Source organism: Protopterus annectens, chromosome 2.part0 (genome assembly GCF_019279795.1).
Source record: "Protopterus annectens isolate FY-2018-M chromosome 2.part0, PAN1.0, whole genome shotgun sequence".
In the NCBI taxonomy this organism is placed as follows: domain Eukaryota; kingdom Metazoa; phylum Chordata; order Ceratodontiformes; family Protopteridae; genus Protopterus; species Protopterus annectens.
In genome coordinates, this window is record NC_056728.1 from 1,606,679,640 (window position 1) to 1,606,705,933 (window position 26,294).

General features: G+C 45.7%; 1 protein-coding gene across 1 annotated transcript in view; it reads right to left on the bottom strand.

Moving 5' to 3' along the window:
* Positions 1–26,294, bottom strand: part of MCM3 (minichromosome maintenance complex component 3) — a 398,684-nt gene that overhangs the window by 115,347 nt on the left and 257,043 nt on the right. The window lies entirely within an intron of this gene.

Consider the following 26,294-nt stretch of genomic DNA (forward strand, 5'->3'; position numbering starts at 1 on the left):
CAGGTGCCCTCTAGGAAGGCTAAATTTGGAGAAATGCAATAAAATTCCAAACATTTGCAAAAATATATACATATATATACAAACAAATACACCACAATAGATTCCCCCAGCTAGCTAATAGAAGGGTAAGCACCCTAGGAATACCACAGAGGGGAAGGAGGGAGGGTAAACCTGACTGCAGATGCATACCTATCGGACATCTACATTTATGGTAGGTACAAAACTGTACTATGTTCTTCAAGGATGCATCTGCAGTCATCACATATGGGTAGAATACCATAGCCAATCTGGGGGTGGAGGTACTAAGTAAAGGATGGTGTAGTTAAGATACCCTGCAGGACTGCCATAGCAAAACCTGCTCTGGATCTGGAGTATAAAGGTAAATTGTAATGCTTGGCAAATGTATGCACGGAGCTCCATGTAGCAGCTTCTAAAATGTCCTTGGTAGCCACCCCTCTTAGGAAGGCTGTGGTGGTGGCTGCGGCTCTCGTGGAATGAGGTCTAATGTTAGCTGGCACAGTTTTTCCATGAAAGGAGTAACAAAAACGAATGCAATTTCCTATCCATTTTGAAATTGTCTGTTTGGAAATTGCTTTTCCTTGTGCCCCAGCAGCATATGCTACAAACAACTGGTCAGTCTTCCTGTAACTTTTAGTTCTGTCCAAGTAGTAGTGCAATGGTCTGTGTATGTCCAGGGTGTGCAGAAGTCTTTCCCCTTTATTTTGTGGTTGTGGGAAGAATGTAGGCAAGTGAATAGCTTGGTTCAAAGATACCCTGGATACCACCTTTGGCATAAATGTAGGATCGGTCCTCAAAGAAACTCTGTCCTGATGAAAGATAAGGAAAGGCTGCACTGCCATTAAAGCTTGTAACTCAGATTGCCGAGGCATGTATCTTAATGGAAGAGTAAGACAGGCCATTGTGGAACAATTCTGCCAAATATTCTAGTATATGTGCCATGTTCATCACTGTCACATCTAGGCCCTTTGTTGTGTTCCAAGTGTGAAATCTTTTCCATTTTGCTGAATATGCCTTCCTTGTGGAAGGCCGGCGAGCTTCCATAATAATATCCTTCACTCTCTGGGACAGGTTATCCTGTGGAGGAGTCATGGTATTCTCCAGGCAGTTAGCGGCAAGGTTTTCAGGTTGGAGTGCAGAGTCTTGAAATTGTGCTGCGTCAGTAGAAGTGGCCATAGGGGGAGAGGCCACGGCTTGGTCGGTGACAAGCTCTTTAACAGTGGGTACCAGTGCTGTCTTGGCCAGCTTGGAGCTATCAGAATCACTCTGGGCTGCTCTGCCCTGATCTTCAGCAGGACCTTGGTCATTAATGGGAGAGGTGGGAAAGCATACACTGTTAGAGCTTTCCAGCTGAAAGAGAGGGCGTCCACTTTCCATGCTTGTGGGTGGTATGTCCTTGAGCAGAATTTCTTCAGTTGATGATTGTGGGGGGAAGCGAACAGATCCATTTCCGGCCTTCCCCATGATTGTGTGATGAGTAAGAAGATGTCTGGGTGCAGCATCCATTCGTGTGCATCCATGGTAGTTCTGCTTAAGCTGTCTGCCAGTATATTGTCTTTCCCTGGCACGAACTGGGACTGTAGCTGTATGTCGAGTTTCAAGGAAAGCTCCCATAGATTCATTGCCAGTCTGCAAAGAGGGTAGGAATGGGTGCCTCCTTGCTTGTTTATGTACCACATAACTGTGGTGTTGTCTGTCCTTATGAGCAGGTGGCCTTGATGAAGGAAAGGTTTGAAGGCCTCGATTGCGTGCATCACTGCCAGCATTTCCTTTTGGTTTATGTGCATGCGCAGCTCTCTGTGACCATAGCCCTTGGATACATCTGCCCTCCATGTGTGCTCCCCAACCTTGGTCTGAAGCATCCATGGTGATGGTTTGGTTGGCTCTTGGCTTGCTGAAGGACAGCCCGCTGTTCGACTGGCAGGCTTGAGCCCACCACAGAAATTCCTTTTGAAGGCATGGAATGAGTGGGATCAAAGTTTCTAAGCTGTGACTGTGCTGAGTCCATAAACTTCTTAGGTACCATTGTAATTTTCTCATATGCAGTCTTGCTTGCGGAATCAGAAGAATGCAAGATGCCATGTAACCCAGGGCCTGCAGGATTTTCCTTGCAGTCAGCTGAGTTTGCCTTGTCAGATTCTTGAAGTAATCCTGTAGTTGTTTTAGTTTTTCTTCTGTGAGAAAGGCCATTTGGGTGGTTGTGTCTAGATCCGCACCCAGAAAAATTATTCTTTGGGATGGAGCCAGTCTTGATTTGTGGATGTTGACTGTATATCCCAAGGCCTGTAGCAAGTGGATTGCATAGTACAGGTCCTTTAACAAAGTTTGCTTGCTGTCCACTTGTATAAGGCAGTCGTCCAGATATGGGTAGATTTGAATCCCCTGAAGTCTGCAGTGTGCAATTACTGATGCCAAGCATTTAGTGAATACTCTGGGCGCAGTAGATAAGCCAAAGGGCAATGCTGAGAATTGATAATGCTCTGACCCTGCAAGAAATCTGAGGTGTCTTCTGCAGCTTTGTCGAATAGGGACATGCAGGTATGCCTCCTTGAGGTCTAGAGTCACCAGCCAAGACCCCTTGCCCAGCATGGGAAGGAGTTGCTGTTAAGTCAGCATTTTGAATTTTGGCACAATGAGGCAAGTATTCAGTGCGGACAAGTCGAGAATAGGCCTCCATTGATTTTCTTTTCTTGGAACAAGGAATAATCTGGAGTAAAATCCTTGGCCTTGTTCTGAAAGAGGTACCTTTTCTATGGCCTTTATTTGAAGTAAGTTGGTAATTTGCTTCAAAGCCTCTGCCCTCTGATTTGGTGGCAGGTTTGGCATGCCTTTTCTTTTTGGCAATGTGTGGAAATGGAACCTGTATCCTTTGTCTATTATTTGCAGTGTCCATGTGTCCCTTGTAATGCTGTGCCAATTTTCTGAGAATAAAGAAAGCTTTCCGCCCAAAGGTGCTTCTAATTGAGCCCTGGTCGGCGGAGTCAAAATAAAGTCATTGAGTCTGTCCTGGTGTAGCAGTTGTAGTTCCTGCACTACCTCTCTGGTTGGGAGGCTGCCACTGACTGCCTCTGTAGGAGCCTCTAGCTTGCCCTCTACCCCTGGTATGTCTATTCCTGCCTCTCTGAGATCTGTCTGAGTCCGGAAAGGACCAATTCTTAGTAGGCCAATTTCTGCTGAATCTTGGTGGTTGGACTTGCAGAAAGTCTGACTGTTTGCACAGATTTTGCCTTTTCTTCAAATTTCTTTAAAAACTCTTGAGCCGTGGAACCAAATAATTTTTGCTTTTCCATAGGAGCATCCAAAAGTTTAGCTTTAACATGGTCTGGCAGAGATTGTTCCTTCAGCCAGGCATGCCTACGTATTAACTGCACCTGTCATAGCTGACCTACATGAAGCTTCCAATGCATCATAACCACACTGCAAGAAATGGTTACTAACCTGCTGGGAGTTATGTACCAGATCCTGAAGGGATTTGCGATCAAGGGGTTCAGAAGAGGACAGCTTCTTATGCAATTCATCTAACAAATACTCTTGGTACTGTATCATATGAAATTGACAATTTAATGCCCTCATGGAAAGAGTTGCGGAAGTATACACTTTCTTACCCCATCTCTCTAAAGCTCTGGACTCCCTTTCAGAGGGTAGAGGATTTTTAGCAGTGGCAGCTGCAACCCCTTTTGGGCCCTGGGAAATAGTTTCTGGATCAGCAGAGTGGGCCTTGTACAGGTGTAGATGTGAGTCCGGGACCCTGTAGTACCTATCAGGTTTGGCAGGAGCCGGAGGGAGAGAGTCAGGGGCTGTACTAGCATCAGAGTACACATCATCAATGACATTCAAAACAGGAGGTATAGCTAAAGGCCTATGCAGAGGTAAATGTAAAAAGGTCCTTAATCTCTTTCTAGAATCAGAGAATTCCTGACCCTGCCATTGAAAATGTTCTCTCAGAGTGTAATGTCTCTCCAAAGGAAAACTCTTCAGGGGAGGAGGCCGAGGGAATAGATTCTTCAGCATCAGAATCCTCGTAGGCAGAATAAGCCTCCTCCTGGTGGTCTGACAGAGCAGAGCCATCAGTGGACTCATCTGAGGAGTGGAGGTCAGAGGGCTCAACCCTGGGCCTTTTGTCTGGAGGTGGTTGGGAACCTCTAATTAATGAGATTAGATCCTCTGCTAGGCTAAGAATCTGAGAGCCAGAAGAAGGTCTCAGATGTAACCTTGGGAGGCAAAACTTTAGGAAGTTTAGAAGCTTTAGCCCTAGAAAAAGCCTTAATGGACATGGAAGCAGGGGGTCTGGCTGCACCACGTGCAGGAGTAGACTTGTCTAAAGGAATGTTGTTGGAAGGTTCCTGGACACCGGTTTCAGTAAGTAATTCAAAAACCGACTCGGCCGGGGCCTCCGGGGCCGAGGTAGTCGGTTGTGCGGATTCGGTAATAGGAAGTACCAAGGGCTCTGTTTCGACCGAGACACTCGTGGTAGGCCTGACCGTGGTTTCAGCCGAAACCGCAGTCCGCGTGTGTCGGTCCTTGTCCTTCTGTTTTTTAACTAAATGCGAAGTCGGAGTCTCCGAAAGCATCTTATAAGCAAAACTAGCCCCAAAAAATTTCTCTGCAAACTCCGACCGACGTCTAAGAGTTCGTCGGTTGAAGGAAGCACAGGCTGAACAGGCCGAGACGTCGTGGTCTGGGCCTAGGCAGGGGAGGCAGTAAGAGTGGAAATCCTTATGAGGTATTTGTTTCCCACAAGTTAAACAATTATTAACTTTATCTGACATCGGCTGAGGCAAGAAAGAGTCCCCAACGGGGTACTTAGCTTTTTCGAAGTCTTCGGTAGCTGAATCACAGGAGCTGGCCGACCGGCACTTGCGAACTGCTTCTGGTTCGGGCACCACGCGGCAAGAAAGACTGAGGAAGATGGTGTCGGCTGATGCTTTTATACCCCAGACGCTCTGACGTCGGGGAAAGTGCGACATCAGCCGAGGCCAGACCCAGACTTTGGAATCCGGCCGACCGAAGGGCTGCCTGAGGCAGGACAACCCATATGTGATGACTGCAGATGCATCCTTGAAGGACATCTGACCTGGTGAGAGCAGGAAAGGACTAGCGCATGGAGGGGCAATGCCTGCTGAACCTGGGTGGCTGGACCTGTAGGAAATCCTTAACTGTCTGCATAGATTTAGCTTTTTCTTCCATCTTTTTTTTTTTTTTTTTTTTTTTTTTTTTTTAAGACCTCCTCTGCCTTAGTGCCAAATAAGTTGTCTTTGTGCAAGGGTGCATCCAATAACTTAGATTTAACATGGTCTGGCAAGGGCTGTTCCTTAAGCCATGCATGCCTTTTGAGAACAGAACCAGTGACTGCTGCCCTGCAAGAAGCTTCTAGGGCATTAAAACCACATTGTAAGGTGTGCTTAGTCACTTGACTTGAAGAATGCATTAACTCTTGTAATATTGATTTTGCACAAGGAGGAAAGGAAGACACTTTGTTTGAGGCGATCCATGGTATGTTGCTGAAAGTTTAGCAATATGGAACTGGCAATTTAATGCTCTGATAACAAAGAGTAGCAGATGTGTATACTTTTTTACCCCATCTGTCTAGTGCTCGGGAATCCCTATCTGAGGGAGTGGGATTCTTAGCAGAGGTTGCTTTAATTCCTTTAGACCCTTGAGAAATTACCTCAGAGTCAGCAGTAGGATTTTTGAAAAGAAATGTGCGTGAGTCAGGGACTCCAGGTTTTCTGGGTGCAGGAGGGAGGGTGTCAGGAGTCAAACTGGATTCCAGGAAAACACCCACAATATCCAGGACTGGGGAAATGGCCAGGGGTCTTGTGCTGTGGAAGATCTAAAAGTTCTCTGCGTCTCTTTTTAGACTGAAGGCAGTCCTGATATTCCCATTGGAAATGCTCCCTTAAGGTATGAAGGGTTTCCCCAAAGGAAAAGTCCTTGGGTGGAGAGGCTGAAGGAATGGAATCCTCTGCATCAGAATCCTCATAAGCAGAGAGGGGTTGCATGTCTTCATATTCAGAAGCATCGGAGTCAGACTCCTGTTCAGACAAAACTACTGGGGACAGATCACTTTCTTTTGGAAGGGGTAGCTTGGCTTCCCCTGATCAGCATAAGGTCTTCCACCATTTTAAGCATTTGAGACTGAGGCAAGGAAGCAGGAGCCTGAGACTGGGTCAGTTTCTTGGGTGTAGTTCATACCCCGGGCCTTAGCCTTAGAAATTCGGTTTTCTAAAGAACGGTAGATGTGAAAGAAGTAGTCTGTTTGTAACGAGAATCGGTATTAGATTTTTAAAAAAATTTTTAAAAAAAAAAAAAAAACTCAATTTTTAAACAATTAAATTAAATTTTTTTTTTAAATTTTTTTTTAAAAATTTTTTTTTTTTTTTAAACCCTTTTTTAAATTTTAAAAAAAAACCCTTAAAATTAATAAAACAAAAATTTTTATACTATTAAAATTTTAAAAATTTTATTATTTAAAAAAAAACAACAAAAAAAAAAATAAAAAATTATTTATACAATACAAAAATTCCCCATTTCCCTTTTAAAACCCAACCCCAAAAATTACAACTTTTTTTTAAAAATTTTTTTTTTTTTTTAAATAAAAAAAACACCCAAAATTTTTTAAATTAAAAAAAATATAAAAACCAAAAAAATCCAAATTTTTAAAATTCTCTTAACAAATTTTAAATTTTTAAAATTTTCCCCTTATTTTAAATTAATTCAAAATTTTTAAAATTTAAAAATTTTAACTTAATTTTAAAAAACAAATAAAAAATTATTTTTAAAATTTAAAAAATAAATCTTAAAAACTTTAAATAATTTTTAAAAACTTATAATAATTTAATTTTAAAAAAATTAAAAACATTTTAATTTTTAAATTTTTTTAAAAATTTTAAAAAAAAAAAACCCTTTTAAATTAAAAAAAATTTTTTAAATTTAAAATCCAAAATTAAATTTTTTTTAAATTTTTTATTATATAAAAAATTTTTATACCCCAACAAAAAATAAAAATTTATAAAAAAAAAAATTTTTTTAAATTTTTTAATACCCCCCCAAAATTAAAATTTAAATTTTAAAAAACCCCTAATTAAATTTTTTAAAAAATATTAAAAAAACAAAATATTTTTTTTTTAAAATTTTAATTATAAAAAACTTTTTTTTCCAAAAAAAAAATTATTTTAAAATTTAAAAAAAAATTTCCCATAAATAAAAAAAAACCCAAAAAAAAAAAAAAATTTTTTAAAAATTTAAAAAACTTATTTAATTTCACAAAAATTTATTTCTTTTAAATTTTTTTTTAAAATTTTAAATTATAATATAAAAATTATTTAAATTTAATTAAAACCTAATAAAATAAAAAAAAAAAATAAAAATATATAATAAAAATAAAATAAATATATATAATTATATATTATATATATATATACAAAAAAAAAACACAACACATATAATATTTTTAATTAAAAAAAAAACACATTTTTTTTTAATATTTTTAAATCCAAATTTTTTTATAAAATTAAAAAATTTTTTTTCCCTTTTTTTAAAAAAAATTTTTAAAAAAAAAACCCCAAAAAAATTTTTTTATTTTTAAAAAAAAAAATAATATATATTTTAAAAATTTATTATTTTATAATAAAAAAATTGGGGAAAAAAAATACAACGGAAAACCCCAACACAAAGGAAGAAAAGAAGGGGAAAAAAAACAAAAAAAAAAAGAAGGGAAGAAAAAGAAAAAAGGGAGGGAAAAAGGGAAAGGGGGAAAAGGGAAAAAAAAGCTTTTTTATGAAAAAAAGAAAAGGGGAATTTTGAAAATGGGTAAGGAGGGGGGAAAAAAAAAAACAAAAAAAGAAAAAAGGGGGAACTTAAAAAGGTTTGAAACCTTTTGAAAAAGCCCCCTTTGAAAAAAGAGGGAAGAAAACTTTTTTTTAAAAAAAAGCAAAGGGAAAAAGGGAAAAAAAAGGGGGGGAATTTTGGGTTAAAAAGGAAACCCCTTGGCAAAAAGGGAAGATTTCCAAACCCCCTTTCCAAAAGAAAAACCCAAGAGGGGGAAAACCCGGAAGGAGCCAAGGAAACGCAAAAAAAAAAACCCAGGGGGCCCAAAAGGAGGGGGGTGGGCCCAAAAAAAGGGGCCCCAAGGGGAGGGGACCGGGGGGCCAAAGGCCCCCAAGAATTTTTTAGCAAATGAGAAAAAAAGGGGGAAGAGGAGAGGCAAGGCAGGAAAAAAAAAGAACCCCCCGTAAAAGAAAAAAAAGGAAAGGGGCGGCCCGGCGGCCAAAGAAGAAAACAGAAAGAAGTACAGGGGCCCAAAAGCATCCTAAAAGAGGGGTTTTGAAAAAAGAAGTTTTCAGAGGGGCAAAAAGGTTGGAAGGGGAGGTTTTGAGGAAGAAAAAATTGAGAATATTTTAGAAGGGTAATGGGGAGGAGGGGGAAAAGGGAATTTTTTTTTTTGTTGAAAAAGAGGGAGAAGGGAGAGGAAAAGGGAAAAATTTTTTTAAAAAGGGGGGAATTTAGGGTAAAAATTTGGAGAAGAGTTAAAATTTTGGGGGAAAAGGGAAAAGTTTTTTGGGGGGATGAAGGAAAATGGGAATTTTCCTTTTGGGGTAAAGTTTTTGTTGGGCCTGCCAGAGTATTTTGTTTTCCTAGCAGGATTTGTCCTTGAAGATGCATTTGGTAAGTCAAGGCTGTGTCCCACAATGCCATGGCTAGTCTGCAAAGGGGGTAGGAATGTGTACCCCCCTGCTTGTTTATGTACCACATAACTGTGGTGTTGTCCGTCTATCAGTAGTTGTCCTGGATGAAGTAAGTCCTTGAAGGCTGTCAGGACATTCTGAACAGCTAGCATCTCTTTCTGGTTGATATGCAGATGCATTTGTTTTGGGGTCCATATACCCTGAATGCATCTCCCCGTCAGGTGGGCCCCCCAAGCATAGTCTTATGCGTCTGTAGTAAGGGTTTGGGTGGCAGGGGGTAGAGTGAAAGACTGTCTCTCGTTTTGGGGACATGTCTCTGCCCACCAAATAAACTCCTGCTGTAGGCAGGGAATGAGAGGAATAAAAAGTTATGTACTCACCATAACGTTCCATCTGAGTAGGTGGCTTCATTTGTCTGCAACCCGTGGGTCTTGGATCTGATATCGGATCCAAGCTGGCAACTTGTTTCATAGCTAATGGATCCGAGCTCCTAGCTCCTCTCCTCACCCATAATCCCCTGCCAACCCTCCATGACCTCAGATCAAGTTTGCCCCTCTATAGATACCCAAAAAGGGTATTCCAATAAAACAACTCACATAGATCCATTTTGAAGGCCAGGGGGAAGGAGGGGGGGATGGTTGCAGACAAATGAAGCCACCTACTCAGATGGAACGTTATGGTGAGTACATAACTTCTTAATCTGAAGTAGGGACTTCATTTGTCAGCAACCTGTGGGACAGAGTCCCCAGCTACCTGAATCTTGGGTGGCCATCATGGAAGGATATTGCGGAGCACCGCAGAGCCAAAGGATGCTCTCCCTCTAGAAATTACGTCCAGTTTGTAGTGGTTAATAAAGGTATGAGATGGGGCCCAAGTGGCTGCTGAACAAATATCCAACGGAACTCTAGATTTGAAGGCAGCAGAAGTAGAGATGGAACGAGTGAAATGTGCACGAACTCCTTCAGGTGCGGGTCTCCCAGAAGCTTGGTACGCTAAAAGAATACATTGGGAAATCCAGCGTGACAAGGAGATTTTTGATGCTGCTTTCCCCAAATTAAATTTGGCAAAGTAAATGAACAGCTGGTCGGATTGCATGTGACCAGCAGTCCTAGGAGTATAAAAACGCAGCTGCCTATGAACATCTAATGAATGCAGCTTGTACTCCCCTTTATTCTGATATTTAGGAAAGAAGGCCGGTAGATTTATGGATTGATTTATATTGGTTTCTGATGCTATCTTGGGAAGGAAGGAGGGATCGGGTCCCTGAGGTACACTCTGTCCGGATTAAAAATCAAGTAAGGAGGTTTCACAGAAAGGGCTTGAAGCTCTGAAACTCTTTTTGCTGAAGTAATGGCTACAAGGAATGCTGTTTTCCAGGACAAGTATTTGAGATCCACTGAAACGGCAGGTTCAAATGGAGGAGCAGTCAGGGCTTGAAGAACTAGTGAAAGATCCCAAGGGGGTACGGCTTCTTTTATAGGGGGGTCTGAGCAGAAAGGTGCCCTTGAGAAAGGTTTTACACAATTTGGCCGACATCAAGGGCCCTGTGTCATGTCCCACATGGTAATGGGAGATGGCAGCCAATTGTACTTTGACAGTTGAGCAACTAGCGCCTTCCTGAAAAAAAAGTTAGGAAGTCTAGTATGGATGGAAGAGGGCCGTAAAGGGATCTAGATTATGATGCTCCGCCCAGACGGAGAAACGTTTTCATTTACTGCGGTACACTTTCCTGGTGGAAGGTTTATGCGCTGCCATGAGGATGGCTTTGACTGGTTAAGAGATACCTAGAGTCCTAACTAGGAGTGGAACTGGAGCAACCAAGCTGTCAGCTTCAGACTGTCCAAATTTGGGGTCGGCAAGCCCGGGACGGATGGGAGATTAGATCCGACTGGGATCCAGAATTCAGGGGGGATTCAATAGGCGAGACCACAGGTAAGGGAACCAAATTTGCCAAGGCCAGAATGGGGCAATGAGGATCATCCAGCTCCCCAACCGCGAGGCTTTCTGTAAGAGCTGTAGCATCAGGGGTAGAGGAGGATAGGTATAAAGTAGACCGGGCGGCCAAGCATGCACCAGAGCGTCTCTTGGAGTTTCCCCTGGAGGGGGAATCAGAGCGAAGAAATTGTTGCATTTGGTGTTTGAGGGAGAAGCAAAAAGATCACAGCAGGGTTGCCCCCATATTGCGAATATCTGCTTCGCTACTAGTGGGTTGAGAGACCACTCGTAAGGGGTAAGAAGGGTGCAGCTGAGTTTGTCCGCTAGGATGTTGGCCCGCCCCAGAACGTGCGTTGCAATCAGAAAGCGGTTGGTGGAAATCGCCCATTCCCACACTCTCATGGCTTCGCAGCATAGAGGGTAAGACCTGGTTCCCCCCTGTTTGTTTATGTACCAGACAACAGACATGTTGTCCGACTGAATAGCAATAGTTCCTACGGGGAGGAGATTCTGAAGTGCTTGCAACGCGTACAGCACCGCTCTCATCTTCAGAACGTTGATATGCAGGGAGGTCTCTGTATCGTTCCATGTGCCTTGGACGGTCCTACCTGAACAATGCCTCCCCACCCGAGGTGGGAGGCGTCCGTGGTCACCGTGGCAAGAGGGGGAGGGGTGCAGAAGGGTCGGCCGGTATGGAGATCCGGAGCATGAAGCCACCATAATAGGGCCCTCCTGCAAGCCTTGCTGATAGCGATGGGGTGATGGAGAGGAAAAGACTGAAAGGACCATTGCACTAGAAGGGTCCACTGCAGTACCCTCATGTTCAGACGGGCGCATGGAAGGAGAGTTATTGCTGCCGCCATGGAGCCCAGTGCCCTCAGGACCAATTCCGCCGGTGGGGTTTCTGACTGGAGGATGGCCCGCACATGAAGTTGCAAATTCGTGGTCGCCCGACGTCAGGAAGGCTCGTAGATCTCTGGTGTCTATTCTGGCTCCTATAAATTCTATGACTTGTGTCGGGGCCAGAAAAGATTTGTCGGCATTGATGGTGATGCCTAATTGGGGGGCTAGGTGGAGCAAAGTAGATGCCTTGTTGGGGCGGTCAGGAGCCAGTCGTCCAGGTACGGGAAGACCTGCATTCCCCTGGAGTCTCAGGTGGGCCGCTATCACTGCCAACACCTTGAACACCCTGGGGGCTGTGGTAAGGCCAAAGGGAAGGACCCTGAACTGGTAGTGACTGGCTTCCAGCCGGAAGCGGAGAAACCTCCTGGATCGTCTGTCCATTAGAATGTGATATTACGCATCCTTGAGGTCTATAGAGCACATCCAATCGTTCTCCCTTAGGAGGGGGAGAATAGATTGAAGAGTGACCATTCGGAATTTTTCCTTGGTTACCGACAGGTTCAAACGGGACAGGTCTAGAATTGGTCTCGAGTCCCACGTCTTTTTTGGCACCAAAAAGAACCTGGAGTAGAACCCTAATCCGAGCTGGTCTTGGGGGGTGGGTTGGATGGCTCTTCTTCCTAGCAGCTGCTGAATTTCTGCGGCTGCAGCCTCCTTCTGATTGGGTGGTACATCGGGGAGATTCCTGAATTTGGGGACATGAAGTACTGGAATTTTGTACCCTCTGGATATAATTCGAAGCACCCAGCGGTCTGACATGGACTCCCATGCCGCTAGGTGCTCCGAGAAGCGCCCCCGACTACCTCCAGAGTGGAGCAGCCGGGCAACCCTTCAGGGCTGCTGCGTGGGTCGGTCAGAGAAGGGTTCTCTGGACCCAAAGTTCCTCGGAGCCTCTCTGCTCCTGGGGCGGCGTCCTCCCTGTCCTCCTCTGCCACGGAAGGACTGGTTGCACGGAGCAGGTTGGGAGTGTTGCGATTTCCGGAACCACATCTTCTTCTGACCCTTTTGGTTCTTTGAAAAGGACCGCTGGGGAGCAGAGAAGTGGACTCCGACGGCAGACATCTTCCCGTCCTTCTCGCTCTGGACTAGTGTCTCGCGAACTGTTTTGCCAAACAGGGCAGAACCATCAAAAGGGGCGTTCACAAAGGACGCTTTAAAAAGCTCCGCAAAGTCACAATGCCGGAGCCAGGCCTGACGTCTCATGACTAAGCCCACTCCGCTAGCTCTAGCGGCTCCCTCAGTGGCGTGGGACAATAGCCGCATAGAGGTATTCGAAATAGATCTCAGAGTGGCCATTTGGGTGGAGTACAACTGTTTGTCCTCTGCCGACATGAACTCAAGGGGGGAGGCAGCGTATTCTTTGATAAGATCCCGCTGCATCCTGATGACGTGTGCCATATAGTTCAGAGACCTTATCGAAAAGGTCGCTGAACTAAAAACTCGCTTCCCTAAGCGATCCATCGAGTGGAATTCCTTGCTCGGTGGATGGACTGAGGGGCTCTCCTGAGCTAGATCCCTCTTTGTGGCTGCCGCCGTCAACATGGCATCTACGGGGGGACCCTTGCTCCAGTGTGACCGGTCTGCGGGGGGGCTCAGTATCCTGTCCGGGTGTTTAGGGACTGGCTCCACGGTGTCCGGATCCTTCCACGCCCTGGTGGCAATAAGGTCCACCAGGGGGTCGGCCGGAGGGGACACCCAAGAGGTAGACGGGCCTGCTTCGAATGCCTCCAGAAACACGGACTCCGAGGAAGCCTTGGGGGCAGACCACCCACCTCTGATCCTAAGCATTTCCATGAGGTCTCCAAAAGGAGACATCCTCAGGGGGTGATCTTAGGGAGCCTTCCCCTTCATCCAAGTCAGTGTCCTCAGTTATGGACTCAGGGGAATCCACATGCCTCCTCTTGCACTTGCGAGGTACTTCCTCGGGGGGACTGTCCGAGGAGGTCTCGCCGGCAACATCCTGTTCCAATGGAACAACCTGGGACATCGAAGCAGGCTGTCCCTGTGGCCGGGTGATGGAAGCCTGGCCCAGCAGAGAGGGAGTGCAGGGTGGAGCAGAGACAAGGGCCGGGGGTCCAGATGCTCGACAGAGCCCTCTCCACTACAAAAGCCGAGGGGGAACCGCTCTCCCTGGGCTCAGAGCAGACTCCCACTCGGATCCAATGAAGGGATTGGAGCCCGTGCAGAGACCATCAGATCCAAAGGACCAGTGTGCTCCAACCTGGACGGAGCCGAAGGCACACTGAATTCCCCGGATCCGAAGCTCGGCCCATGGCTCCGAGAGGTCGGATCCGACAGACTCGAGGGCAGGGTCGGATCCGAAGTACCAAGTACTGTCTGCGCCGACCCACCCCCGGCTCCGACACTGCCCGGCTCAGAGCGCTCCGAACCAGGGTAGCGTGTCAGAGAAGGAGCAATTGGAGCAAAAAAGGGTGTTGAGCTCCCCCCCGAAGGGGGGAGGCAAGAGCACTCCCATCTGCAGCTGGGCCTAGATGAACCTTCGCATCATCCGGTCCAAGTCTGCATCTGACATGCTGTAAAGTTGATCTCGATGAGGCCACCGAGGCAGGCCTGGAATGCCGCCTCGATTACCTCTATGGAGATCGGGCCTCCTCCTCCTCGGGTCCTGGGGAGAAACAAGGAGATCAGAGCCGAGGAGGAGGAGGAGACCTAGAAGCTGTGGAGGGAGAAGCCCGCTTAGCCGGCGGGGCCGGGCGGAGGCCTCGCCCGCTTGTGGTGCTTCTCCTCCATTTCTCCCTCCTAGCCTCTCTGTCCTCCGGCTTTAGCGGGAGTTTGAGTCCCACCGGAGGAAGGGGCAGGAGTGGCAATCACCACAGCCTGTGGTAGTGCCACGGGAGGCGGGGGCCAAGCAGAGTCCGGGGGCAAAAGTCCCGCCAGGACCAGCTTCGACATCCGCTCTTTCAGTGCCCTGGGGTTGAATGCTGCACAAATGGTACAGCCTGAGGAGAGGTGTTCAACCCCAAGGCACTGGACCGAGTGTGGCCATCAGCTGGGGAGAGCTTATAGCCACACTCGGTACATTTTGAAAAAATGGCTTTTGGGGCCTCAGCCATACTTGAGGAAAAAAACAAGTACTACACAGACACACAGGCCCCAAAACACAAACACACACTCACTAACGCCAGCGAAGGGAGGGAAAAAACTATAAAAAAAAGATATAAAATACAGGGAACCTGACTCTTATACACTTTTTAAAGCTAACGACAGGAGAAAGTGGAAGAAAAATACACTTATCTGACAATACTCACTAAGAGCTAAAAAAATCCAGCTATTCACAAGCGTGGCAAACTAGATCTGAGGTCATGGAGGGTTGGTAGGGGATTATGGGTGAGGGGAGGAGCTAGGAGCTCGGATCCATTAGCTATGAAACAAGTTGCCAGCTCGGATCCGATATCGGATCCAAGACCCACAGGTTGCTGACAAATGAAGTCCCTACTTCAGATTCATTGTTTCCAGACAGTGACAATGTTGACCCCATAAACTTTTTAGATACCACTGAAGTTTCCTCATATGCAGCCTTGCATATGGAATTAGAAAAATGCAGGATGCCATGAACCCCAAAGCCTGCAGAATTTGTTTTGCAGATTACTTCAAACAGATGGCAACAAAAAACAAGTTGTCAGTTGCCTTTGACTGGCATAAGGTAAGCCATCTGGGCAGTTGTATTTAAGCTTGCACCCAGGAATGTAATTTTTGAGAGAGGGTACCAGTTGTGATTTCTTTTCGTTTATTGTGTACCCTAAGCATGTTAGAAGCCTTTTTACAAACACCAGATTTTAAACAAGATTGGCCTTGTTTTCTGCTTGAATGAGACAGTCGTCCAAGTAAGGATAGATTTGTATGCTTCTTTGTCTGCAAAATGCAATTACTGGTGCCAGGCACTTTGTAAAGACCCTAGGCACAGTAGATAAGCCAAAGGGCAGTGCAGAGAATTGGTAATGCATAAAACCTGCCTTGAAGTGGAGGTATCTTCTGCACGATTCCCTTATTGGGATATGCAGGTATGCCTCAAGTCTAGAGTCACTAACCAAGCGTTCTTGCCAGGCATGGGCAGTAGCTGTTGTAAAGTCAACATTTTGAAGTTTGGAATGTCCAGGAACATGTTCAAAATCGTAAGTCCAGTATTGGACGCCAGGTATAGTCTTTTCTGGGTACCAGAACAGTCTTGAATAAAAACCTTGTCCTTTTTCCTGTTCTGGTACTGGTTGAATAGCCCCCATATCCATGAGGGACGTAACTTGTTTCTGAGCCTCTGCCCATTGATTTTGTGGCAAATATGGCCAACAGTTTGGAATTGGCCAAGTATGGAAATGAAATCTGTATCCCTGGGATACTATGTTTAATATCCACTTGTCCTGGGTAATTAAATGCCAATTTTGAGCATGAAGTGCTAATTTTCCCCCAAGGGGGCTGCCAAAAGATAAGTGCTTAGTGATGGTAGAGGGAAGTCATTGAGACTGCTTACTGTAGGGTTGTGCTTTGTTTCCTCCAGATATGGAGATAGAGGCACCCCATTGCTTTGACCTGCAAGAACCCTGTGATTGGTATCTAGAGCCTTTTGACCTCCTGGATTTGCCTTGTGAGGCTCTGTTGGACGCAGTAAAGGGTCAGTTTTTAGTAGGCCAGTGCCTACTGAATCTGGGTGGCTGCACCTGTAAATCTTTTACAGTTTGCATAGATTTAGCTTTGTCTTCCATTTTCTTTAAAACCTCTTCTGCCTTATTACCAAACAGAGTATCATGCTGTAAAGGTGCATCCAACAAGTTAGCTTTAACACGATCAGGCAGATTTTGCTCCTTGAGCCAGGCATGCCTTCTAATCACAGATCCAGTAACTGCGGCCCTGCAAGAGGCCTCCAAGGAATCAAAACCACATTGCAAAGTATGCTTTCCAACCTGTTCTGCTGCATGCAATAATTCCTGTAATTCTTTATTTTCCACACAATCAGAAATAATCATTTTCTGTTTCAATAAGCCCATAACATGCTGTTGATATTTAAGCATATGAAACTGGCAGTTTAAGGTCCTAATTGCCAAGGTTGCAGACGTATAAACCTTCTTTCTTCATCTATCCAGCGCCCTGGAATTTCTATCAGAGGGGGTAGGATTTTTGGCTGTAGAGGCCATAACACCTTTGGGACTCAGATAGTTTCAGGATCAGCAGCAGGATTTTTTAATAAAAATTTGTGGGAGTCAGGAACCCTGTAATATCTGTCTGACTTACTAGGAGCCGGAGGTAGGTAATCAGGAGCCATGCTCGATTCCGAAAACACAATGTCTAATACAGGAAATATAGCCAAAGTCCTATGCTGAGGAAGAAGGAAATCCCTAAGCCTCTTTTTTGATTCAGAGAAATCCTGACTCTCCCAATGAAAATGTTCCCTTAAAGTATGCAAGGTTTCTCCAAAAGAAAAATCCTCAGGAGGAGATGCAGATGGGATGAAATTCTTCTGCATCCGAATCCTCACAGGGTGGTATAGAAAACTCCTGATCAGAAGAGGAATCAGAGGAAATAGAAACCTGACTTGAAGATTCATAAATCAGTGTCTTGCCTAAGCTTCTTAGCGGGGGGGGGGGGGGGTTGGGAACCCCTGATCAAGGCAATTAAGTCCTCAGCCATTTTGATCATCTGTTTTTTACATATAGGGGCCTGAGCACATGGCTCATGCGTTGGTTTTTTAGACTTAGAAGTTGTTTTTGAAGCTGGTGTCTGTTTTATATAGAAATGTTGAGGCCTGAAAACACCCTCAGACGCCAGTGCCTGCTCAGCGGCTCCGGAACCATCAGAGGGAGAGACATCCATGGGTTCAATACTCAAAATATCACGGCATACCGGACTCCGCATGGGTCTCTGTAGAGTACTGCGACTCAAAAGTAGCGGTCATCAGGGGCTGCGAAAGCGCCTCACTGAGTACCGGCGACTGGCTTAGGAGAAGCTTAGTCATCGGTTTTGGTTCATAGGTTCATAGATTAGTACTAAGCTAACTGCCCTTGCGAGACATTTTAAGCCTACCAATTATCCCTTGTGAGACTCAAACCCTGCTCCTTGTGTTTGTAAGGCAAACACCTTAACCATTAGGCCACCCTCCCAACCAGACCTAGACTGTCTGCCTCTGTCTTTTTCTTTGCGATTTTTGTGAACTCCGGTACTCGGATTGCTATCCAATGACATTTCAGGGTAATTAAATCTGTATCCAAATTATTTTGAAGCAAAAATATACCGACGCTTTAGTGCGTTGGTTAAATCTAGCACAAAACCGACAGCAAGGTACGTTATGATCTGGGCCTAGGCAAGGAATACAGTACAAATGAAAATCTTTATGAGGTATTTGCTTCCCACAAGTAATGCAATTAACTTTTACTGACATCGGTAAGGAGCAAGAAAAAGTTTCCCCAATGGGGTACTTTGCTTTAATTGAAGACTTTGGTTCTGAAACTCGAATGCGAAAATTTCAGGAGTCAGCTGTCCGGCGCTTGCGAACTGCTTCTGCTTCGGGCACCGCGTGGCAAGAAAGACTGAATAAAATGGCGTCGGCTGCATGTTTTATACCCCTGACGGACAGCAACTGATGCAGGACCCAAGACTTTGCTATTCAGGCTGACTGAGGGCAACCTGCCAGCAGATTAGCCAAATGTAATGACTGCAACAGTGAAACACGAAGAACATCTCAGGTAGCGGCTGACCCGCACTCATGCCAACTGCTTCTGCTTCAGGCTCCTCAGCAAGAAAGACTGATGTAATGGCATCGGCTGTCTTACTTTATACTACTGATGACCTGACATCAGTCCTGAAGTGGCAGCAACCAACGCAGATATACTAAGCCTCTGGTATTCCGGCTGGCCGAGGGCTACCTTGGCAGGGATAACCCAAATGTTGTGACTGCAACAGTGAAACACGAAGAACATCAGTAAATACATCACTATTTTAGCTTAAGAGGGATTCTGCAGCAACTTTACATCCAACAAAAAACGCAAAACGCATTTAAAACATTAAAAAAAAAACAGTGCAGTAAATACTCTGAATGCCATCTTGTACCATCTGCAAAGCAACAGTTTAAAATAGTGCATTAGTTCTTCCGATTTTGGAATCCGCTACCCTTTCAAGTATGAAAGAATGGGACAGACTTCGAGGAACTTGGTAACAGTCTATGCATGTCCAAAGGAACAGCAGTGGTGCTAATCTATTTCAGGCTTCAAAAATCAAAAAAATGTATGGATATGTTCATTCACACTGCACATCTGGGAAAAAGGGGTGCCCTAAGCATTAAAATCACTGTTTTTCAAACACTGGATCTTAGGGGAAGAGACAGTACTTCTTTTGCTAGAATTCAGTTTCTGGTATATTTTTAGCAGTACTGACTGGTGACTCCCAATGAAATCTGTGGAAAGGGTGAATCACTTTTTTTTTTTTTTTTTTTTAAACAGGTCTTTTAGATGTCAAAGCAGATGAAGAGGGGCTTCAGGTGTGAAGGGGGTATTAAATATTACAGACGGAAACGGTCTTAAATCAAAAGGGGGTTATGTGCCTCATTGCCTACAACACACCCTATCCCCTTTCAACAGTGTCAACCATTTTGATTCAATTGTTAATTTGGTCTTTCTTAAAATAAAGCAACTGTAACAAACCGTGATTAATGAAAAAACTTGTTTTATGGTTTACATTGCTCTCCCTTTGGTCTGGTACCTGCTTGCAAGACTAGTTTAAGACGGGAAAAGCAAATAGCAGGTAGTTAAATAAAAGGTCTGAGTATTTGCCCCCAACATCTTCAGGCAATGGAGGGATCTTTTACCAAGCAAGCCTGCTAATGTGGTCTGGGTCTAATATTACAAGATTGAATGTTTATGTGATCAAACACCTAAACATAGACCTTGTAATATTAAACCTAAAAACGAACGTCGCAAGTTAAGACGTCCATTTGCCATGAAAATAAAAGAATTACTTTACACCCTAACTGGGGGGCTTTGCCCCCTACACCCCCTTAACTAAATATACCAACTCCGAGATCATGCTACAGTAGACAAAACGGCAAAATCCAGCGAATGGCCAAGGGAAATCTTTTCCTGCGTTAAAAAGGCCGTTCGTCGTTTTTTGCTTTCGATATTAAAAGTTCGATGTTTAGGTGTTCGATGACCTAAACATTCAATCTTGTAATATAGACCCATGTGGTCTAACAGATGCATTATAGTCATTTCCCACAGACAGTTGTTTGAATTAATTTAGACTGTCTTATGGATGCAGCACCTGGAAACAAGTTTTTGAGTGGGTGTGTGTCCATGTGTGTACCAATCCCCTGCAGTCCCTTCCCTCTTTTCCACTTCTCAATTCCAGCACTTAACCAACTTTCCCCTCGCACAGTAACTGTTGCTTCAAGTATGCTGCTCCCTATCCTTCATGACAAATCACTTTCTCCGTCCCAGTTTTCTTCAGTTAGTCTTTCTTATGCAAGTACACACTGGATATCAAATCTGTTGGCTGTCACAAGCAGACATCTCTGCTAGGTTAACAAAGCACCTGTGATATAAAATTAGAAGTTGTGTACCTACCATAATGTTCCATGTTAGTTGTCTTCTCTCGCCTTCTTTCTTGCTGGATGGGTTCGGAGCCGATCCTCGGATCCGACTCGGCACTTGCTAAGCTCGAGAGTCACTTTTACCAGCTCGAGGCAGCCCCATATCCCATGATGCAAGGCGGTAAATACCCAGATCTCGTTTGGTACCTAGAGGGAAAACTACCTAGCATAAAAACTTCCCACTAAGAAAGAAGAGCAATAAGCCTAAAAAGGCTGTAAGGGGAACCAGATAACTAAAACTAGAACTAACTGGTGTCCAAAGAAACAAAATCTTCCAGAGCCAAGGGAGATCAAGGTCTGTCCAGGCAAGGGGGCAGGCGGGAGGGTCGCAAGAAAGAAGGCGAGAGAAGACAACTAACATGGAACGTTATGGTAGGTACATAACTTCTAAATGTTAAGTTGTCAATCTCGCCTTCATTCTTGCTGGATGGGACCGCGTCCCTAGCACCTCTATCCTGGGTGGCTCAATGGAACAGACTCTTGAGAACTGTGGAACCAAAACTGGCTCTATCCCTGGAGGCCAAATCCAATTTGTAATGAGAAACAAAGGTATGAGGAGTGGCCCAAGTGGCTGCTGCACAAATAGTATCTAAGGGTAGCCTAGCCTGAAAGGCTGTAGAAGTGGCTAGGCTTCTAGTGGAATGTGCCTTTGGTTTTGAGCACAGCTGTTTGCCCCTAAGTTGATAAATGTCAGAAATGGTGGAAGATAGCCATCTAGACAAGGTCACTTTGGAAACAGGGAGGCCTTTCTTATTTTCAGCATAAGAAAGAAAGAGCTGATCAGACTTCCTGAATTGTTTTGTTCTGTCTAAATAATATCTGAGTTGGCAGTGAACATCAAGATAATGTAATTTTTGTTCCGATCTGTTGGAATAATTAGGAAAAAATACAGGGAGATCAATGGATTGGTTTAAATTTGTTTTTGAAGCAACCTTGGGCAAAAAGGATGGATTAGTTCTCAAGGATACTCTGTCCTTGTGGAAGACCAAATATGGGGAAACGAACAGAGAGGGCATGAAGTTCTGACACTCTCCTAGCCGAGGTAATAGCGACAAGGAAGAGTGTCTTCCACGAAAGAAACTTTAGTGAGCATGAAGCAGCTGGCTCAAAAGGAGGAAGAATTAAGGATGTCAGCACTAGATTTAGGTCCCATTGAGGACTCCTCCTCCTGACAGGAGGTTTGAGGAGAAAAACTCCTCTCAGAAAAGCTCTACAAAGCTTGTGGGACATAATGTTGTGATCTGCAAACCCGACATGAAAGTTCGAGATTGCAGCCAATTGAACTTTGACCGTGGAAGATTAAGAACCCGAGTGAAAGATTTCCGCTAGAAAATCCAAAACTGCATGAACAGGGGCAGTAAAGGGATCTATGTTCCTTGATTTCACCCATAGGGAGAAATGTTTCCACTTGCTAGAGTAAATCCTTCTAGTAGAGGATTTAAGGGAAGCCACTATGATATCCCTAACAGGGTTAGAGATCATAGGAAGCCTGGCTAAGGAAGGAAGTGGAGCAACCAAGCTGTGAGGTTGAAAGAAGGAATGGACCGATGCAGATGACCCGATTGGTGGATCAGAAGATCTGGCACTGGGTTCCAGATGCCACGGCTGCACCAAAAGATGACGATGAAGGAACGGAAACCAAATTTGTCGAGGCCAATACGGGGCAATGAGAATAATTTTGGCTCTCAAAACGGTAGCTTTCTGGAGTACCTGCAGTATCAATGGAAAGGGAGAAAAGGCATAAAGAAGTCCCTGGGGCCAATCTTGGGTAAGAGCATCTCTGGGGGGGATGGCCCGGAAGTGGGAAGAGAGAGAAGGCGGCTGGGCATTTGCTGTTTTGGGGAGTAGCAAAAAGATCGCAACATGGGCGGCCCCACTTCTGAAAAATCTCCTCCACTATAGATTGTTTGAGAGACCACTCGTGAGGCATAAGTATAGCTCTGCTCAATCTGTCCACTAAAATGTTGGTTTTCCCAGGGATATGCGTTGCTACCAGAAACCGATGAGAGGAGATCGCCCACTGCCAAAGTCTGAGAGCCTCTCGACACAAGGGGTAGGACTTGGTTCCGCCCTGCTTGTTGATGTACCACATTACCGACATGTTGTCCGTGTGAACTGCAATTGTTCCCAAGGGAATAAAGTCGTTGAGGGCTTGCAACGTTAAAAGCACTGCTCTCATCCCTAGGACATTTATGTGCAGGTGGTATTCGAACGGTTGCCACATCCCATGAACCATCCTGCCCTGATAATGACCCCCCACCCGATCAGGGAGGCGTCCGTAGTGACTGTGGCTACCGGGGCCGGGGAAACAAAGGGTCTGCCCTGATGGACCTGGGGAGAAGAAATCCACCAGGATAGGTGGTTTTTGCAAGTTTGTGTCACCAGAATCTGGTGACGCATGGGAAGCTGTTGGAAGGACCATTGGGTGAACATCCACTGAAGGAGACGCATGTAAAAAACGGGCCAAAGTAAGAAGAGTAATGGCAGCTGCCATGAGGCCCAATACTTTTAGGACCAGTCTGGCTTGCACCTTTTTGTTGGCAAGGATGATCCGCACATGGTTTTGGATATCTAGGATTCTCTGGCTTGTGAGGTTTGCTGACATCCGAACAGTGTCTAAATTTGCACCTATAAAGGTAATAGACTGGCAGGGCAATAAGGAGGATTTTTCGTAGTTGATCGAAATTCCTAACTGAGTGCAGAGATTTAGGGTGTAATCTCTGGCTTGGAGAAGTTGATGCCTGGTGGTGGCCGAGAGGAGCCAGTCGTCGAGATACGGAAACACCTGGAATCCTTGACGTCTCAGGTGAGCCGTGACCACTGCCATGCATTTGGTGAACACTCTGGGGGCTGTAGTGAGACCAAAGGGCAGGGCTCTGAATTGAAAATGACTGGACCCCAGCCGAAAGCGGAGAAACCTTCTGGAGCGTCTGTGGATTTTTATATGATAGTACGCATCCTGAAGGTCTATTGAGCACATCCAGTTGTCTTTGCCCAAGAAGGGCAAAATCGATTGCAGTGTGACCATCCGAAATCTTGTCTTTCACAGACTTGTTGAGTCTGCTGAGGTCCAATATTGGTCTCCAATCTCCCGTCTTTTTGGGAACCAAAAAGAACCTCGAGTAGATTCCGGGCTCTGAATGGTCTGGAACTGGCTGAATGGCCCTTTTTTGTAGAAGCTTTGATACTTCTAATTTTGCGATTTCCTTTAGACCGGGTGGAACATCGGGAAGGGAATTTTTGTGAGTGAAGGGACTTTCCTCGAAAGGAATCTTGTAACCCTCTGATATGATCGACTGTACCCATTTGTCTTGTGAAAGGGAAAGCCAGGCTTCTGGGTACAGCGATAATCTTCCCCCGATTGCCTCCAAGGATGGACAGTCGGGCAACACCTCAGGGATGCTGGAAGGGATTGTCAGAGAGAGGCTCCCTGCTGCCCTGGTTCTGCGGACCCCCTCTGCCCCTAGGGCGGAGTCTCTTATTATTACCCCCTCTGCCTCTAGGGGTAAACTGACCACGTGTGTCCGGCGTGACTCCCTGAGATTTACGGAACCACATCTTTCCCCCCTTCTGTCCTTTAGGGTAAGGCCTAGAAGGGGTGGAAAAACAGACTCCTATGGCAGAAAGAGTCTTACCGTCTTGCTCACACCTGGTCAACGTATCCTTCACCTGAGGACCAAACAATGTTGACCCATCGAAGGGAGAGTATGTGAAGGACGCCTTAAAGGGATCCGCAAAATTACAGAGCCGCATCCAGGACTGACGTCCAAGAGCAACTCCTGTCCCTGCAGCTCTACTCGCTCCATCTGCTGCATACAAAATCAGTCGCATGGAGGAGTTGGTTATGGAGTTAAGGATTCCTAGCTGAGAAGCAATCTTGTCCCGAGCCCCTGCAGCTGTAGGATCCTGTACTACACCTAATTCTTTAAGGATGTCCCTTTGAAGTCTGGTGAAGTGACAAATAATTCAGCGAATGCATGGCAAAGGTCGCTGAGGAAAAAATCCGCTTACCATACCTGTCCATGGTCCTAGAATCCTTGTTAGGAGGATGGACTGGTACGGAAGGATCTGCAAGTTCCTTCTTGGTGGCGGCCGCCACCACCATGGCATCAGCAGGGACACCTTTTGTAAGAAATTGTTTCTCGGAAGGGGCTGTAATAAATTTAGAAGGCCTCCTGGGAACTGGTTCCACGGAATCAGGAGCTGCCCACGCCTTCCGAGCCATCACCTCCATGAGGGGGTCGAAAGGCGGAGACACCCAGGAGGTGGAGGGTCGAGATCCAAATGCCTCTAGGTATACCGACTCATCCTCGGAGGGATTAATGGAGGGCCAGTTTCCCCTCTGTTTTAGGAGTTCTAGGATGTCTGAAAAAAAGAGACATCCTCAGAGGGGGATCTTGGGGACCCCTCCAACTCATCTAAGTCTGTATCCGAAGTTGTAGCCTCAGGGGAGTCTAGGTGCTTCCTCTTGCAGGTCCTCTTGCACGGAGGATCTCCTGACGGATCAGGAGAATCCTCGGAAGAGGGGGTTCTTCCCAGTGGGGAAACCTGAGGCGGTGGATCTCTCTGTCCGGGAGCAAGAGAGTGGGAAGAGATATCTACAGGCACCATAGAGGGAGGAGCTAAGGGGATAGACTGCTGACTGAGCCCAGGGGCCAGCACACTCCTCATCACCTCGAAGGCTCCCCTCCCAGGGAGATCCGAGAGACCCCGTTCCGAAGAAACAGGGGCTCCCGGGCCCACCGAAAGGGAAGGCTCCGAGGCAGATGTCAGGGCCGAGCTCACCAAGGCCGGCCCGAGGGAAGAGCAGGGTCGGACAAGGGTCCGATGCCACTCACCCCCTCGGAGCAGACCAGGGAAGCCCGACCACCGGATCCCTCCAAGGAAGGTCTCGAGGAGGAGATAAGAGTAGAAGCTGAAGAAGCAGAAAGGAGTGGTATCTGCCCCACAGCCGTAGCAGTGACTATTCCCATAGACTCCGGCTCCGAGCTCTGGAGGAGAGTCGAAGGAGGAACTTGAAGAGGGTGTGGACTAGTAGTCATCTGTTGAGACGGACTATGAAGCATTTGGGCTAGTGACTGTGATTTTAACAATCTGCTTACCACTCTCTCCAAATCATGGTCTGAGAGCCTGGAAGACCTAGATGAACGGCTCCGATGGCTCCGCTCCGAAAGAAGAAGAGAGGTCGGAGCCGACAGTATCTGTTCCAAAGAGGGGGACCTGGACCGCTTCCTCGACGGAACCATCGGAGTCGAAGAACCCTCTGTTCCAGACGGAGCCGACAACTTATCGGCTCCAAGCCTGGTCAAAGATGTATCGGCTCCGGCCAGAGCCGATACAGGCAAGGAAATAATGGTATCGGCACCGGCCGGCGCCGATACCACAGCCTGAGACACATGGTGATCGGAGCAGACACCAATGTGGCAGTTAAAGTATCGGCACCGATAGCCATCGGTGCCGAAGATTGTCAAAATAAGATCGGCTCCAGCCGGAGCCGATCTCGACTCCAAAGGAGTCGGAGCCAGGGCCAAAGGCTTAGAAGCAGAAGCCTGGGCCTTGGAGGTCTTAGGGCTTGCCCGAAGCAGACTTGGCTGGGGAGCCCTCCGGTTTAAGTAATCCTCTTAGAATTAACTGATTTCTCCTTTCCTGCAGGACTCTCTGGCTGAAAGAGTGACAAATAGCACAGGAGTCCTGCAGGTGGAGAGGTCCCAGGCAATAGATACAAGAAGTGTGACAGTCTGTCAGAGACTTCTGACAGCACGAGTCACACTTCTTGAAGCCTGAGACCCTCTCTTCTTTAGACATAGTGAGTACACACACAACTCACACAGTCCCAGATTCAGAAAATTTAACTTAAAATAGGGAAAAAATAAACCACACACACACCCTGACAGGAAGAGATGGGAGGGAATAGAAGGCCCGACTAAATAAAAACAACTAGGGAAACAGTAAAACTAGAGTTAGAGACCCTACAACCATCTAAAAATGACAAATAAACTAATATGAGAGAAAAATTAGGAATGGGGTGACTAAAATTTGTTTAACAAATTACTTACCAAGAGCTGGTAAAAGGAGTACCTCATCAGCAAAGCGGCAAACGAGATCTGGGTATTTACCGCCTTGCATCATGGGATATGGGGCTGCCTCGAGCTGGTAAAAGT